The 17,483-nt window shown below is 34.2% G+C and overlaps 1 protein-coding gene across 7 annotated transcripts in view; it reads right to left on the bottom strand.

The window, feature by feature from the left end:
* Positions 1 to 6,498: 6,498 nt before the first annotated feature.
* The window catches only part of LOC150109296 (upstream stimulatory factor 2-like), a 260,743-nt gene continuing 249,758 nt past the window's right edge, over positions 6,499 to 17,483 (bottom strand). For all 7 annotated transcript variants that reach the window (XM_090407146.1, XM_090407139.1, XM_090407163.1 and 4 more), the window contains one exon: positions 6,499 to 6,608. The gene's annotated coding sequence lies outside the window, so the exon portion shown is untranslated. The remainder of the gene's footprint in view (positions 6,609 to 17,483) is intronic.

Raw genomic sequence — 17,483 nt, 5'->3', positions numbered from 1 at the left:
TGGAAAGGGTAGATATTTTCCTTACTTTTACATTCTTTCCTAAGAAAACTGTTTCATATCTTTGGTTTAATTTAAGAAAAAGTGTAGCTCTTATTTATTAATTAAAGACCACATTTGCAACAACACAGCAGAATACTGTGCTTCCCACCCTTCTACACCTGCTTTGCACATTTTAGGATAAAGTTTATTTTAACATAACAGTTAAATTTTACACATTATGTAAATACTAGGAAAATTTGTTAAGAATTTGGTAAATAAAATAATGATTTAGGATGTACAATTTCTTTTGTCAGCAGTGATATGCTCAACAATTTTTCTGCATAAAAATTTCACAAAAACATAGTTGAGATAAAGAGTAATTTGGAGTTAAAAAAAACTCATCATGCAATAAAAAATAGCTTAAGGATTATATAAAACTGATTTTTCTATTAAAAATATCCCATATGCAAATTTAATCAATTCTTGCAAGATAAGGAGATTTAAATAAAAAAGTCCTTTAAAATAACATTTGTTTTTATTAATTTTTTTGTTTTTTTATTTTAGAAAAAGGAACAAACAAATAAAAGTTTAAACATTATTAAAGAATTATTTTAATTTATAAAAAGAGATATTAGTACACTGTTATTCACACTGCTAGAAAAAGATCTGTGTGCATGTGTGTGGTAAGGTAATCAAAATTAATGAAATTACTTATATTTAGACTTTACGTTTTTGTGTCATAATTTGTACTAGCATATATTATCTTACTCTTTTGTAACTTATTTCTTTCACCAGCTGCACGCTTAAGATCAAAAGCTAGTAATAATGATGTATTCTTCAGGAATAGTGTCCGATCTTGAGTAAGTAGTGCTCCTTCTCAATTATTAAAACTGTAAGAGTCCTAGATCAATTTCACTTCATTATGATTCTGTACAGCAGCACAGTATTTATTTCTTTTATTTTTTTTTTTACAAAAGTATTTTTTTCTATAAGTAATAATATCTTACTTTGATGAATTATAACCTCCTCCCCTCCCACTTTTTCCCGCTTTATGCACAAGACTGAAAACTTCTATACTTCAGTATAATGCAATGTATTCCAAGAAATGTGTGCCAACCAATGTCTGTTATCATGGCTTGACATCAGTTTTCAATAATAATTTTCAAATTGCTAATTTGCCACTATCAAATAATCACACAATATTTGCATCATTTAATAATATATGTAAAATTACATAACCTACTTACAGATTAAGATGTCTAAAATGATTAAGTGGAGAATTATTTTCAGACAAAAAACTGAACTCTTGAAAAGGAGCACACTCCTTCTCAAAATGCAAAAATACCAAATACTTTAATGCTCAGGAAATAAGTGAAATAAGAAATTAAAACATGTTAAATGATGCATAAATGAATAAGAATTGATAAATTTTATGGACAGCCCCCAAACAATAATATATTAATAATGTAAAAGCATACTCAGAACTATAATACTGACGGTCCTAAAATTACTACAAAATGAGAGTTTTTCTGAGAGTTTAGCTTGATTGCAATTACATGAAAATAAATTTTATAAAAGTTTATTTTTATATAAATTTAAAGATGTACAACAAAATTGGAGTAAAGTCTATTCCAGTTCTGTACAGTTAAACTGCATCTTTAATTTACAAAGGAATTTTGTATTGATAAGACAGCTTTTTTTTCTAATAAGAGCATTAGCCAAAGAATCAAACATTTCAAGTACAATGAGTAAAAAATGAGGGAGAGATTAAATATACAAATTAACACAACTATATGTAACATGTTGGTAAAGGCAACATTTGGATGGTAAGACAAATAATATAGTTCATTTGTCTAACAAGTCAATCTTTGAGCACTTCAAGATGCAGTATTTTATGTAATGAAAAGCTGACAAAATTAACTGAACTTTGGTAAGAAAATAGTAGGATTGTTAAACTGACAATGAAAAAGCAAAAATTAATTCAGTTTATGAACTATAAAATCTATTCTCAGTAGTATAGTACCGTTTTTATAGCACAGGAAGTGTATGTCTTAAAAGTTTGGTTTGCCTGTGACATTATCAATTAGCTCCTAGTATTATATCATTAGGAGTTGATTTTCATATTAATTTAGTTTTTCAGCTTATATCTAAAGTATTATTTATTTATTTTTAACAGAGTTTATAAAAATATAAAAAAGTTATTCAAACTATGAAGTAGCACATGAGGAGTGAGTGGGCTAAGCTTTTGCTGCCTTATTAGAAACCATCAATTACAAATATAACTGACCAGTCCAATCTTAATGCCTGTAACAATAACATGGAAATATGCATATAAGATTATATGATAATATTTAGATAATCTTATGTTTAAGACTATAATGCCTAGTCTTTAAAAAAATCTCCTCCAATGTTTTCATGCAATCAACAATATTATATGTTTATATTGCATACTATATACATTGAAATATAGTATATAGTAAGATGCACTAGAAGAACATCAATGAAGTTTATAAATATGAACTTTCAGGAGCAAATAAACCCACTCCAGTAACAAATACATTCATAGCATAAAGTTTAGTCTTCTTCTTACTCAAAATTTCATTTTGAAAAGGCGTACAAATATTCCTAAAGATTCCTACTTTTAGATCTTAGTATTCCACCAAATTTTACTTTTAAGAAAAAAAAAAAGTTTAAATATCTTTCAAAAACATAGTGACAACAAACAACCTTCTCATGAACATTATAAATTTTGTATTCCAATGCATAGAATTGTTTTATTCATATAAGGAAAACTTAGTGATAAAGTAATATGCATATTAGCCATGTTTTTCATGTTTATATTTGTTCATTAGAGTAAATGAACAGTCCTCATGTTACGAATACGAAAACAAATATTCAGAGGCAGCTTATGTAGACTCTTGAAGTACTGCATATGAAGAAATTATATATTTCTGTTTCAACAAATCAAATGGATTTAATACATTCCACAAGAGAATTTATCAGGCTGATAGATTATAGGATGTGCTAATCACCACAGGAACAGAATAGTCTTACATGAGGATAGAAAAACAGAACTATTTAAAATGTAAAAAATTAAAGGAATAACTTCTTTGTCAATTTCTTGAATGTTAAATATATACACACCGAACAAATTTTGCATAACAGTATATAAAAAGAGTTGAAAAGCTGCCCAATTGAATAAATACCACAGGAAATTAACTAAAACCAGAAAGAGAGAGATGACAAAGGTTGATAAGATGCATGTACATTAGCATTTCTGTATAATCAATTTATTAATCCATCCTTCTAATTCATCTATCCCATAAGAACAGTGTTCTCCTACTGGGAGAATAATATTCACACTTCTGAGACCTAAATATTATATACATGTATTTCGATCAATAAATTAAATACTGAATAGATATTTTTAAGCATATACAATGAGATAACAGTACAACTTGTTAATATAAAAAATGTGAAAACTGAAAAAAAGTGCAACACTTCTTAATGAGCATTGCTTTTCAAATTTCGGTATAAGTAATATTTATTTTTAAAGAAAATTAAAAGGGATATTATTTAAAAAAAAAAAAAACAGCATACCAAACTCAGGAACAATAAGAATTTCAAGTCATATTATTTGTTTTGGATAGTGCATTACAGAAGTGAAAATGAATGTTGCAAAATGTTCAAACTTAATCTCAACATTTACTATTTTACATTTGATATACGTAATGAAGTGTGAAATTAAACAATAGCTGTTACCTCTGGAGATAATAACAGTCATACAAGATTTTTAACTAAGTAAACTATGATGCTTATTATAAACAGAAGGCAGAAATGAACATAAATTTAATATTCAGCTCTTCTGAAAGGCATAACAGCGAAACGAGGGGATAATCAAAATATTCTAATTTTATAACACCTAGAAAGGAGTAGCAAAAAATAAGATCATGTAAAATGAATTCCAAATGATTCTTTCTGAATATAATATCATACTTAAAACAGATGCATATTAATTTTAAGATTAGATAATAAATATTATCTAATATTTATTAGATAATATTGTAATGGAAAGTCTGCTGATGTAATTTTTTTTTAAAAGAATAGCTAGAGTATTCTTTGGCTGAGACTGAAAAGTCTCAGCCAAAGCATCATATGTTATGATGCTTTGGCTGAGACTTTTCAGTAGGTCATTATTATATATATAGTATGCATTTAAGAGTGGCACTAGCTTGAAATGAATTAAAAAATATAGTGGATTTTCTTAAATATCTAAACCAAGAACCATATCAACATTTAGTGAATAAAATTTAGTACCAAAGCTATTATAAAACAGAAATCATATTGCAGACTTCATATTTATTTCATATGATAAATATAAATATCAATATAAAGTTATCATAACATCAGTACATGCTGAGTTAATAATTTTACATATTGGCTTAACATTTTGTGGAAAATAAATTTTGACAAACATAAGAAATTAGAACCAAAACCATTTATAATTCCAACTGAAGTTGACTGCAGTGTTTACCCCACACAACACATGCACTATAATCCTTTCTTTTAAGCTTACACGGTAATCCGAATGCATTTTTGAAAATTATGGAGCCAACTACCGTGTTTGAATAAAAACTTTAGTTTAATATAACTAAAATCTACATTCGACGTTTCGACCTTTATGTCAAGGTCATCTTCTGGAGCATACAACTATACACAGAAAACAAGCTACACTATAATCAAACTGGTTTGTTAAAGATACTGACCAACCGCTACAACAATTGTTGGCCTGACCTCTGGTGGAAAAAAAAAAAATTATACATCAACACTAATAACAGGACTAGTGTTGATGTATAATTTATTTATTTATTTATTTTTTTTACCAGAGGTCAGGCCAACAATTGTTGTAGCGGTTGGTCAGTATCTTTAACAAACCAGTTCAATTGTAGTGTAGCTTGTTTTCTGTGTATAGTTGTATGCTCCAGAAGATGACTTTGACATAAAGGTCGAATGTAGATTTTAGTTATATTAAACTAAAGTTTTTATTCAAACACGGTAGTTGGCTCCATAATTTTCAAAAATGCACATGCACTATAAAGTACTTCTACCTCTTGTGTATTGGATAATTATAAAATAAACATATTTTTTAAAGGAAAAAAATTCATTTTAATAAAATATGTTTAAATGTTAGTATTCAACTCATTATAATATATTAAATAGCATTTTCTTTATTACATGAGTTAAGATAAAATGTATCATCCCTCAAATACACAAAATTTCATGGTCAGTGATTTATCTTTCCTGGTTTCTTGTCTTAATTTCTCAATTACAAAACTTTTTATAAAGCTATTACACCATTTTGCTAATAACACAAACTTACTTCTAAAATATCAGTCCTCAGGATTATAAATATAAAGTGAAATCACTACTACTTCAAACAAAAAATCCAACCAGTTTATCAGTTTACCTTAATAATAATAACTCTGACAAACTACAAAGGAGAAATCTCTAATTCTGAAGTGCACATTAAAAATAATGTACATAACTTGAACATAGTTTACAAAATTCAAATGACTATATATTACCACTTTAGATTAAATATTGATTGCCGCATTCTGTACATTTTATAAAACAATTTATATATATGTAAATACAATATGACAATAAAACTCATGTTTGACTAAGTGATCTTATTTAAAAAAACAAATGAACAGTGAAATTATTTACTATTTCATATTCAGATATTTAAAGTAAATATCATCCAGAAATTTCTCAGAAATTGCTATACCACTATGAAGCTATTGTTTAGTAAATAACTTAGAAATTTTAAAACAAATACAATAGTCACACTACGTTCAAAAGTGCATTTATATAATTTATTTGTGTATTATATGTTCAGCTATCAGATGGTATATTAAAATATTATGGTGTTATTTTTGTATAATGGTTATCAGAATCAACCAAGGATTATGCCAAAGAACTGAAAGAAAAAAACAAATTAAATGCCTTCACCCATTTCTTCAGAATATGAAATAAGTCTTATTCAACATTTGATGATGGGAATTATACTACATACCTGCAGTATTACATTATCAACTACATGACAGTCATATTTTAATATGTATAAAGAGATTAACAAGTGCACATGCACAAATCGAAGAAAGTACTTTGTATGTGCCAACTATAATACATAGTTTATCAAAGGCTGTTTTACCTGTTCCTGTGCAACTGAAAACATGGAGTTATATGTACAATGCTCTTAGGATGGTTCTTCAAATTCAAATACCAAATCACTGGTATGTAGGAAAAGAGGAAAAAATCAGCAGCGTACCAAAAAAGTACCATCTTTGGTAATCTTTCCTATTTGCTTAAGAAACTGCTGTGTGTGTGTGTGTATATATATATATACATATATATATATATATGTGTATTCTATGAAGTATTTTTATACATACATATATATATATATATATATATATATATATATATATATATATAAAATATTCATAAATCCAGGATATGAATTCCTCCATCATGCATACCTGTACGCACATACACACACATAACTATACACTTATTTCACAGTTGTCCATAAGTCTTTTTTTTTTCTTTTCCCGGTCTGAAGTTCCCTGTAATAGTAATGAAAGAGTGCAAGTTAACAATAGTTATGGAAATAATATCAAAATATATATAAATCATTCATATTACTGATAATTAAGAAAAAATTATGAATGCAGGACAAAGTCAATTTTCTGGGAATAAGAAAAATATGCCAAGAAATTACATATGGATCATTGTTATCTACCCATATTGATGTTGAAAGTTTATTTTTCACTTGGTTAGAGTATAATAAAATTAGTTTAATCCTTTATCCAAGTGTGAGCAAACAAAGTTTGCGCCTGAAAGTATCTTCAGGACTGGGTAAATCCAGAGTAATTTATTAAAAAAAGGGTGGCACACCATTTGGCAACTCCTATAGGTGGAGATGACCTGCTAATGCTTCTGCCTGGTATCTCTACTTGGACCTGGCTCCCACTGAAGAGACCTCAATAAAGGTCGAAACTAGTCTGGGTAGTGGCCCTTCCCTTAATGCATAACATTAGACATATCTGCAAGGAGATGTGTTTTGCATTATAGGAGATACTGAGATAGGAGTGTTGGTAGCTTGCTCCACCTTTGCAACAAGTTGCCCTGGCGTTGTACCACCTTAACCCAGTCCTGAAGATACTTTCAGGCGCAAACTTTGTTTGCACACACTTGGATAAAGGATTAAACCAATTTTATTATATATCTACCCATAAAGCAACACGATCATCTCAAACATTAATGTTTATTAAACAATGGAGTTTAATATTAAATTCAATACATTTTAGCCTTTTCATCAATTCAGAAATCTCTTTCTGAAACTTGTCTTCAAATTTTTGCTCTATGCATCTATGTATTATACCCATAAAAAAGGAAGTTGTGGAGTCAATTCTTGTGAATCTGAAATCTGAAAAACTGAACAAATCTGAAAAAACACCCCAACTCAACATCACCAGAGTTAAAGATCGGTACTATCAACATAAGAAGCCTGAATGGCAAAGAAATGGAGCTAGCTGAGGAATTAGAATAAGTACCAGATCGACTTAATAGGGGTGACTGAAACAAAAAGACAAAAACTGGAGAGATCTTTCTGAGCAATAAATACAAAATGTTATATTCAGGCAATGACAATCAAGGAAAAGAAGGAGTAGTCATTGTATTCAACACAAAATACGAGGCTAATCTTCTTGAATGGCAGGCAGTCGTAGAGTGATGTGGGCAAATATAAAAATGGGGAACTGGACAATGAGACTTGTTTGTGCCTATGGTCCCACAGAAGGTTCTACTAAGGTAAAAGTGGAGGAATTTTTTAATGTTTCAGAGAAAGCATCTGACACAATGAAAAAGGAAAAGTTGGTCCTTGTTGGGGATCTAAATAGCAGAGTAGGAAATGATTGTCAGACATACAAAAATATATTGGGAAAATTTGGAGAAAAGAGCAATGCTAATAATAATGGCAAATATTTGTTGGATTTCTGCTCAGGACATGGACTGGTTATTACTAACACCATGTTCCAACATAAAAATGTGCACAAATTCACATGGAGAGAAGAGGCAAGAAATAAGAAAAGTCTCATTGACTATGTTATTGTTGATAGTGATGTTTTGTAGCTTGAGCAGGACACCAGAGTGTACAGAGGATTTGAAATTGGAAGTGATCACTATTTAGTCTTGAGCAGAATAAAATTGAATTTCATATTGAAAAGAATAACATGTAAGGAAGTTTTAAAGCGAAAAAAAAGTTGAGCAGCTCTCAGATGTGAACTGTGATTAAAATCCACAAAGATTATTGAAGAAAAAATGAGAGTTAGAGAACTGGAAACAAACTTTAGAAATTCAGTGGCAAGCCTTGAAGAAAACCTTGATTGATTCAGCCAGAGAGGCATGTGGTGAGGTTGTCTGCAAGGATAGAAAAATCAGAACTCCATGGTGGACACAGGAAGTTAAAGAGGCAGTGAAGGAAAAGAAGAAAGCATATCAAAAGTTCCTGGCAAATAAGTCAGTTTGTGCTCTATTCTCTAAGAATACAGAGACAAATGTAAGAAAGCTAAATACTGTGTAAAACTAGCTAAACAAAAGTCATGGGAGGACTTTGGCAAGAACATAGAAAATAAATATCAAGAAGGTGGCAAAATATTTTGGAGGTTATTAAAGAAGCTCAGAAATGGAGGAAAGAGTACTGTAAAAGGAGATAGAGATGATAAAGGTGACATGAAAACGGGAGAAAAAGATATCCTCGAAGTATGGAGTAATTACTTCGAGAAATTGCTAAATGAAACAAGCAGTGATAGCACAATGGTAAAAAACACTCAATGGGCATACACAGTCATGAATACATATCCATACTTGAAGTAGAAAAAGCCATCAAAGGCTTAACATGTGGAAAGGCAGCAGGAGTAGATGATATTCGACCAGAAATGCTGAAGTATGGTGGTATAAAAGTCTTGCAGTGGCTGCACTGCATAGTTTAGAAGGCCTGGACAGAGGGACGAATTCCTGATGATTGGAGTAGAGCTCTCATAGTACCCATATATAAAAAGGGAAATAAAACTGAATGTGAGAATTACAGAGGTATTTCCCTACTGAGTGTTCCTGGTAAGATATATGCAAGTATACTTGAGAAACGGTTGAGAAGAATTGTAGAAGAAAAGCTCGGTGAAGAACAAGCTGGATTCTGGCCAAATAGAGGCTGTCAGGATCAGATCTTCACTTTATGACAAATCATGGGAATATAACAAAGATCTCTATTTGAGTTTTGTAGATCTGGAAAAGGCATATGATAAGGTGCCAAGAGAGAAGCTATTCAATACGCTACAGTTGTATGGTGTCAATGGAGCATTATATCAAGCAATACTTAGTCTTTATTTGAGTTGTGAGTCAGCAGTTAGAATTGAAGGAAGTACAGGAAGATGGTTTAATGTTAAATCTGGTGTGAGACAAGGATGTACATTATCCCCTCTGTTATTCATTATCTATATGGATCACATAATGAAGGAAAGTGGTATTAAACATGATATCAAAATTGGAGATGTTAATGTCAGCTCTCTGCTTTATGCGGACGATGTTATACTTCTAAATAAATCCGCTACAAGTCTGCAAGATTCTCTGACTAAATTGAATAACTGTTGTAATAGATATGGTATGAAGGTCAGCAATAAAAAGACAAAGACAATGAAAATAGGCAGAATCGTTGAAAATGTCAACTGCATTGTGAACGGAGAACCTGTGGAACAAGTAAAACATTTCAACTACTTAGGCATGCTTTTTAGTGAAGATGGTAAATTAAATATGGAAATAGACAACAGAATCAATAAAGCTGGTATAGTAGGAAGTCAATTGAATAAATTCATATGGAATAAGAGAGAAATTAGTCGGAACACTAAATTAGTGTTATGATATGGTCCTGAGAAAGATTAGAAGCGTGAACAGATGGCATCAATGGCAATATCATATTAAAAATGAGAATATTAGGAAAGAACTTGACATTGTCAGTATCCAGGAATGCGTTAGCAGAGCTAATATCAGGTGGTATGGTCATTTAAACAGAATGGGCAGGGAAAGATTGGCAAAACAAGTGTTCTCTGCCAGATTGGCAGGAAAACGACCCAGAGGAAGACCAAGATATAGGTGGTTTGATAAGGTACAAAGTGTCTTAGATGACAGAAATATAAGATCTGATAATATTGGAGTCTTGACAAGTAAGAGACTGATCTGGAGGAAAATTGTAGATAGGAAGTTAGTAATGATGTAAATTTTTCATGTAGTACTATCATATCCTGTACACCCCTTAAGGGTACATGGCAGGAATCTGATGATGATGATGATTCTTGTGAATATTAGTAAGTTCATAAGTCTTGATGACTAATCAATTTTTTATGGAGAGTTTGTGGTTTCAATGATATTCCTGGTTATGACAATCTCAATAAACATGTTATCAAAATTAAAAAAAAAATAGCAATAATTAATTCATTCCATCATTATTAGAGCTTACAGATAGCTTTAAATTATACAGTAAATAACTCGGACAACAATCGACTAACAACAGATCGATGTTGGCTAAGACTACCGTATCATGTCTGTTAATCATGTGTTCTTATAGTTAGTTAGCCTGTTTTGTGGGTACTGTTAAAAGTCATTTACATCCTAGATGGATGTTTGAATCTACATCTTACTAGCCAAAGGACATTGTTGATATAGATTGAGCTACTGAGGCTTCTATATACTAGAAGGGCTATAATTATTGTTATTATTATACAGGTATATCCATGGAGTTAGAAGAATCATCATGGGAGATCCATTTATTCACACACTAACCATCATTCAATACAATACCTATCATACCTCTCCTCAAACTTATTAACTGATTAAGTATCCACAACCACCTCTGGCAGCCCATTCCACCATCCAAGCAAAAAACCTAGTCCTAATATCCTTGCTAAACACAGACTTATACACCTTCCACTGGTGACCCCTTGTTCCATCTCTCTCTCTTCTTGCCATGTACTAAAAAAAAAAAAAAAAAGAAAGTCTTCAGTGTCAATCTTATAAAACCTCTTTAATAACTTAAACGCTTTTATCATGTCTCCTCTTTTTTGTCTATCAGCTAATTCTTAAAGCCTATTAACTATCAATCTATTCTCATAGGGAGTATTCCACAGAACTGCCACAATCTTTGTAACTCACCTCTGGATCCTTTCTACAACTTTTCTTCATCACTATGTAATCCGAGAGTCCAGATGTGGCCTTATATAGTGGAAAAAATACCCTCTCTATCCCTGCTTGTTAGAGTGTTCAACAACCACATAATATGATGTGCTGTTTTTGTTATCTTTGCAACATGCACTCTAAACTTCTTCCTGTCCACAGTCACCCCCAAGTCCCTGGCTTGTGATCTCTTCTTCCCAAAGTGCTTCACCTTACACTTGGCCACATTAAACTGGTAGCCCATATTTCTAGTCTATTTAAGTCTTCCTGCAGGATCTCTGCATCACCTTCATTTACCATTGCTCTTCCCAGTTTAGCAATGTCAGCAAACTGAATATATCCTGTCAAATAATTTCCTAAATTGTTGATAAACAAATTAAACAGAGGACTGTTACTATTGGAATCTTTTTAACTGGATGCTTATACATATATACATATACAGGTATCCCTTGCTTAACGCTAGATTTGATTAATGCAGAAAAATTAATTGCCACAATCCCTTTATATATGTGGCAAGAGTTTTAATTAACACACATTTAAATTTACCATGCTCACGAAAGTCATGAGCATGATGACGTCATTCCACAACTGGGTCAATCAATGAAAAAAGAGGAGGAAAGTAATTACCTTAGATACAAAACTTTACATAATTTAAAGATTTAAACGTGGTGAAAGTAAAAGTAAGATTGCAAGCGAATTTGGTTTTAACGAGTCTACAATACAGACTATTTCATCCTAGCTGCATGAGAGCTGTTTGAAAAAACCTTTCTGGCAGAATGCACTAATGACTTAGGTGGTTTTCAGAATCCTGTGAACAACGTGGTTGAAGAAATCATTGCAATTGGTGAAGACCTTGGTTTTGATGGTGCTGATGCAGAAGATGTTAAAGAATTGTTGGCTTCAAATTGAAAAGATTTCAGTGACAACGATCTTCTTGAAATTGAACAACAACGGGCATATGAAGACAACGAACAAATGGATGTGAAAATGAGGTTCCAAAGGAGATAACAATCAAAAAACTCGATGGACTATTTTGCACTTTAGAATCGCTTAAGCAGCAAGTAATGGATATGGATCCAGATGTTAATCGAAGAATGCTTCCGAGGTCTGGAGAGTCGTTTTGCTTGTTATCATAGAATTTATGCTAAGAAAATAATACAAAATTGCAGAAACTAATTTAGGTACAAGCATTTATTAAACATTTACTTTGCATTCATTTTTTTATCTTTTCTAAAAGAGTACCATAAAAAACGAATTATTAATACAGTAATCGATCAAGGACGAATTGTAATTTTTACCATTGATTATTATATTTAATTAACACGATTTTGATATATGCAGTAATCAGAGGATGAGTCTCAATAGATCGCAGTATGGTGGCTGCTCTTCTAAGCACGACACCCAGACCAGTACCTAGGTCGTCTGCGGACGATTTGGTGCGGCGTAGGAAGCAGCTGCCGCATAGTCTCAACGGCTGCCTTGATGCTTCTGTTCTAGTGGCCTCATCGCCAGAGCGATCGCACCGTGACAGTACGAAAGCAACTCTGGCTAGCGCTGCCTTTTAACGCGCGAGGCACAAACGGTATCGTTGCAGTGGCTAGACGGGATTCTGACTTAGAGGTGTTCAGTCATAATCCCACGGATGGTAGCTTTGCACCACTGGTCACTCGACCAAGCACATGTACCAAGTGTCCGAACCTGCGGTTCCTCTCATACTGAGCAGGATTACTATCGCAAAGACTAGTCATCAGTAGGGTAAAACTCACCTGTAATCTTTATCATCAGGCTATGCTTATCCCAGTGCTCTCTTACATTATACAATTGCATCAACCTTTAGGTTGATATCCCACACCACTGCTCTCTTGCATTACACAATTTAATCATTGAATTCCACTAGTGCTCACTCTAGTGCTCTCTTATAGTATACAATTGCATCAACCTTGAGGTTGATATCCCACACTAGTACTCTTATATTACACAATTTCTCCAATATCGAGTTCCATCACTCACACTAGTGCTCTCTTACAGTATACAATTGCATCAACCTTGAGGTTCATACCCCAGACTAGTAATTTCTTACATTACACAACTGCATCAATATTGAGTTCCACTAGTGCTCACTCTAGTGTTCTCTTACAGTATACAATTGCTTCAACCTTGAGGTTCACCATCCCAACCTCCACTATTACGAAATCAGTTCAGACTCTCTTGGCAATGTGCTTAATTGCATTTGGTACGTGAACCTAGAGTTTTTCAGTTCATGCACATGCCACTATTAATAAAATCTACAGACCTGTGTAATTCCTGCTCTCACTCTCGTCAAAAGATGCACCAGCCTATGCCAGGCCACTAGAACTTTTTCTGAAAGACTCTAATTACTCCTTTTTTCACCAATTCATTGTATGTTCATTTCCTTAACCTAGCTTAAAACTAACTTACATACTAACTTAAAACTATTAACTAAATTCCCCCTAACCCTATCTCTGAACATACATACTTCCTTATTCATTCAAAACATCACCAGCTTCATTCTATATACTTCTCTCTTTATCTATTTAGAGCCTTTCTATATATTCATTTAGAGTAACTCATAATTTGATGTGCCAACTCAGAGAGTTCCACAATCCACAATCACATGAGAGGCCCAGTGCCACTGAGGTCGGGATAAAAGACAGATTCCCTACGTTATATGCTCATAGGGGAGCAGCGAGAGTCTTTAGGGCACTCTCACCTCTTCCCAACCACAGACAATGGTAGTCAGATAGCCAAATTCCCTACGATAAAGCTCGTGTGCATAGGTGCACGGGTGGGATGGCAATTCCCCACGTTAAGAGCAGCATTATTCCAGTAGCAACATCTCTACTGGGCATACTCCTTAGGTAGCCTCTCTCTGAGGCCAGCAGGACCTGAATTATCACAAAGTGACTCCAGGAATTATCAATTGTGCTAAGAGCACTCACCAGGCCTCCCCTGGTGATTTACAGCAGTCATCAATGGACTCACACCAACGAATTATGCTACTGAAAAAGGAAAATCAAAATGATGCCTTTACAGGACATCTGGAGGCCACTTCTCCATTTCATGTGCTGCTCTAATAGCAAACACCTTTGGGACCTCTCTGTGAGGCCAGCCGGACCCGGTGTGGCGTGAGCTGTCTCCGGGAATTAGTTTCTGTGAATTATGCACTCTCCCATCTCACAATAAAAATTTGGCTAGTTAAACTTCATTCAAATATTATCCTGTTATTTATAAAAACTTCTCACAATCAATAACTATATGTCCACCTCAATGAGAATCATGTTTACTCCCACCGATCACCCACGATCTTAATTGATATTCTTTCACTTAAACATTCAGAGCACTGGGCAGAAATCACATTGCGTCAACAACTCTAAACAACCATTTCGCAATATGCTTTGCTTTAATTAGACAGTCAGATTCCCCTGGTCCGTGCCAGTTCTGAGTCGGCTGTTAGTTGCCGGCCAAAACGGTCGCGCCGCACAGCTGAGGCATTCCACAAGAAGGCCCCGATGCTGGTCGGGCTCAACCGTTCCATCACTGGACAGTTTCGCCCAGTCCTGGTGCAGTGCCATACCCACTTCGGACCCCAGCCTGACCGGCCCAATCCTCAGAGCCAATCCTTGTCCCGAGGTTACGGATCCGTCTTGCCGACTTCCCTTACCTACATTATTCTATCGACTAGATAGAATAAAAAAAAAAAACATCAAAATATATTCTATTTATATCATCATCACAAAACAACTTCATATAGATAATTTTAATACAGCAAAAGTGGTGGCCTAATTATTATTATTATTATTTGACACCTCCAAGGAGTCCAAAGACTCATCAAGGGAGAGTGTGCCAACAGCATCGAACGATTGGGCCCCTTCCAACTACTAACTGCGCTGAAACTTACTTAACTGAGCCATTAGTAGCAGATGCTGATAGAATACGTGGCATCCAAATTCTTGGGATTTTTAGACCACCATTATTGTTAAGATTAGGGTGGTCGATAAGAATTCTACGGCCTCCTTAAATTTACACTCATACCATGTTTTTGTGTAATGTAAACAACAGGCACCTTTCCAGTCAATTCTACGTAGAGTATTCAGGGAGGCCAGATTTACCATAATTGTTAAATTTGATCTGCTGTTTATGTTTCTTTTTTTTTTTGGCTAGGAGTATAGCCATGTTTCACCAATACAGGTGCAATGAACATAGGTATACTCCAAGATGGGCCAGCAGAAGAAGTGGATCTTTGGATGAGCTGAATAAGTTATTTAATTTTGCAAGAGGTTTAAAGGTAGCATTAAAGTTGTAGTTCTGAAGTATTCTATCTGATATCCCTTTAATGTATGGTGCAATGAGTTATTTGGAATGGCTACAGTTTCATTGTAATCTAGTTTATTTTTATTTTTAAGTGAAGTCTCGTGAAGAATTTTGTTGATGATATTTTTACTGTACCATTTTTCAGGAAGGTATTGATGATAACAATTCATATTTAGTGCTTGTTCACTGGAGCAAATCTTCAAAGCCCTGTTTTTTTTTTTAGTGTGTTAATGACAGCTAGTTTATGTGTTGGGTGGCAGTAAGAGTTTGTGTACACTATCTACCAAATAATTGTCCAGGCACCCGTTATTTGAAGTTATGGAACATTCCAGGCTTGCTCATAACATAAAAACTGGTATATAGATAGTAGGAAGCAGTATTTCATTGTAGCAGTTGAATACATGTGGTATGGCAACATGAAGTGAACTCAGTGACTTCAAGAAAGGTGTCATTGTGGTCTGTCACATTAGTGGCATGTCCATACGTGCCATTTCTGCTCAAATGGAGCATCCAAAATCAATGGTTGGCAATGTGATCAACAAATGGAGACATCCTGGAATCGCTAGTGCATGAAAACACCCAGGGTGGCCGCTGAAAATGACTGACAGGAACAGGTGGAATGCAAAAATTGGCTACAATTGGCACAGACCATCCTCTGATGAGTTCCAGAATGCCTGTAATGCCATGGTGAGCACTAATACTGTAGGAAAAGAACTTCATTTGCTGGATTTCCATGGAAGAGCAGCATACAAGCCAAATATCACAACAATGAACAAGACGACTTGTCTGGCCTGGTGCAAAGGCGTGTGAACTGGACAACTGACCAGTGGAAAACGGTACTCTGGAATGATGAATCAAGGTTCACCTGTTTACCAGCTGATGACAGGGTGTAGGCGTGGAGGCAGCCTGATGAATGCTTGTTACAACAATGTGTTGTGCTCACACTAAAGTTTGGTGGTGGTGGAGGAGTAATGGTATGGGGTGTATCCAGCTGGTTTGGAGTGGGACTACTGGTTGTTATCCATAATTCCATAAAGGCAGCTCAGTACCTTGATATTCTGGATAATCAGGTGTTGCCTACACTGCAGAGTTTTTTTTATGGAATGGATCCGTGTTACTATCAAGATGATAATACCCCATGCCACAAAGCTGCAGCTATTATGGAATGGTATGAAGAGATGGATGTTAAACCACTGTTCTGGCCTGTCCAGAGTCCTGACCTTACCTGCATCGAACACCTGTGGGACAAATTAGAGAGTGGCGATTGATGTCCAGAGCAGCAAGTCCTCTATCTGTCATCACTGAACTCAGTGCTGGTTTCATGGAGGAATGGAGACAAATTCCACCCGATGTCTGCACATTGGTGGAAAGCCTCTCTCAAAGGGTGCAGGAGGTGATCAAAGCCAAAGGTGGATATTATTATTATTACGGGCAACTCCAAGGAGTCCTTAGACTCATCGAGGCAGGCCCTGAACATCATGTCAAGAACTATTCAACATTCACACAGTATCTATAATACTTTGCTTTGAATTCATTCACAGTCATGGCACTCACAACAGGCTCTGGCAGCTTATTCACCACTCTCCAAGTAAAAAACCTAGTTCTAACACCCTTGCTAACTACACTCTTGCTCAGTTTCCATGGATGGCCCCTAGCTCTCCCACCACCAGACCTGTTCTGAAAAATTTCCTCTGAATCAATCTTGTAAAAACCCTCAGTAATTTGAATGTCTCAATCATATCACCCCAATATTACGGTTCACCTAGTTCACCTACTGGTATCAATTGTGCTGGAGTGTTCGGACAATTATTAGTAGATAGTGTATATATTAGCCAGGATGTGTAGGCTTATGGTAAGCAGTGAAGGAAAGACTACTGGAAAGG

This window comes from Typopeltis vanoorti, chromosome 2 (genome assembly GCF_054136105.1).
Source record: "Typopeltis vanoorti isolate ZY-2024b chromosome 2, IOZ_Tvanoo_1.0, whole genome shotgun sequence".
Lineage (NCBI taxonomy): Eukaryota > Metazoa > Arthropoda > Arachnida > Uropygi > Thelyphonidae > Typopeltis > Typopeltis vanoorti.
This window is presented reverse-complemented; position numbering and strand designations above follow the sequence as displayed.